Below are 2,084 nucleotides of genomic sequence, written 5' to 3' on the forward strand. Positions count from 1 at the left end.
ATTAGTGGGCATCCACTCTATGGTGTGGCTCACCTAAATCACTGATTGGGTTGATTTTTTGGGGCATGAGAGCTCCCATCAGGTGGGCCTTGTAGGATCTTTTCCCTAAATAAATAAATACTTTCCTATGAAGTTAAGTTCTGTGAGCCCCACCAAGATGTGCATCATACATCCAACCCATTAATTAGATGTAACCTTCCATGGTAGGCCATGGGCCTAAAATTGAGGCTAATTCATGACTTGGGAGAGCCGCATCATGGAAAACAATTGAGAGTGGATGCCCACCCATTGAAACTTTCCTTATTATTTACAGGGCCACTAAGAAGAGGTTCAAACATCCAGATCTATCCATTGTGTGTTCCACATGGATGGCAGATCACACTGAATTTCAGGCCAATCTAAGTTGGGCCACACCAAGTGCTTGTAGATGCATTAGACATGATTTCACATGGTTTTAGATAGTGTAGCCCACCTAAGTGTTGAATACAACATATTTTTAAGACATCTCGTAATCTAGAGGGGACCAACCAAATGCTCGATGTGAATGTCTGACACGGTGGGGCCCCAAGAGATCGACGAGAAATGCTCATACAACTAGTAGGTGCATCCAACTAGTTGGAATGTGGGACCACCATGGAATTTCCATGACATCTCACCCATCTGGCAAGGTTGTGCCATGAAAATGGAGTGCCAGTGCCCCCAAAAGTCAGGTTGATCCGACTATCAGGTAGGGCACACCATAAAAAGTCATGAACAACTATCCAAAAAACTCTACATTAACATGGGCCATCCTATTTTCGTTGTTGTATAGACCTGATTTTTGAGGCATCCCATTTTCATGGTGGAGGCAAACATGTTGGATGGATGAGATGTCATACAAATATCATCCCCCCCCCCCCCCCCCACCCCCTCATGGGAACTAGTTATTTGTGAGCATCTCCTCTCCTCTACACACACCTCCCCCCTAAATTTTCTCCTAGTAATTGGACTTCTCATGAGGTCCAGCTCTGTGGGCCGGGGCCCCACCATGATGTGTGTCGGACATCCACAACATCAATAAGATGAAATCAGACCATTTCATGACTTACATGGGCTACACTTCAAACAACATGAGAGTGGATGCCCACCCAATGAAACCTGCTCGATTATTTATAGGGCTTGCGGAGATGTGGTTTAGCTCATCTATTGTTTGTGTCCCACTTGGTGAGGGGTCATACTAAATTTCAGTTCATTCCAAAACTTAAGTGGACTCGTCAACCTCTTTTAGAAAAAAACCCACTCACAAATAATATACATATATACGTACACAAGCATGCACCAAGTTATCATTACAACATGCACTGACAAATATATAAATCCCATCTAAGTGCTCTCAGGGTAGAGTTGACATCTGATTGATTTGACAACTGAGCCAGTTAGTGAAGGACATATAGTGGTTGAATTGCAGGTCACTTGTTGCTTTCTATTTTGATCATCCGTCCAAGTGGTTTTTTCATTTTTAAAGGTTATGGCCTATTTAAAGTGGTCTGGAAATTTTGACTTTTCTGATATAAACACTCGTAGTTGTTTAAGTAAGACCATCCCAATGACAAGCTCAAACAAGAAGCATGCACATAACCAAATCTAAACTGTTCAAGAGTACTATACATAGTTTTGCACATAAAAACTAAACTAAAAAATCCCCATAAGATCGTTCCCATGGGCCTAAGTTGTAGACTAAACGAAATTTATGCTAATCTCATGAAGGTTTTGTACGCAAGGAACTCTATATAATAGATTAAAAGAAAGTACAGAGTTCTGAAGCTATGTGGAAATGTCTAGAGTCGTGTAGAATAGATGTGTGGAAATCTTTAGAAGTCTCTACAAGTTTGAAGTATTGTGTAGAAAAATATAGAATATTTTAGAAAAGTTCTAGTGTGTTTTTTACAATTAGAGGAATGTCATGTTGTACAATTGTAGATACCCTATTTAAAATAAGGATACGCTACTCTTTGAGCTTCAACTTGACTTTAATAAATTATCTTCTACTACTTGAAAATTATTGAAAAACCAAACAAATCAAACTGGGAGTATACTCGGCTCGT

The sequence above is a fragment of the Magnolia sinica genome, chromosome 7 (assembly GCF_029962835.1).
Source record: "Magnolia sinica isolate HGM2019 chromosome 7, MsV1, whole genome shotgun sequence".
NCBI classification, from domain to species: domain Eukaryota; kingdom Viridiplantae; phylum Streptophyta; class Magnoliopsida; order Magnoliales; family Magnoliaceae; genus Magnolia; species Magnolia sinica.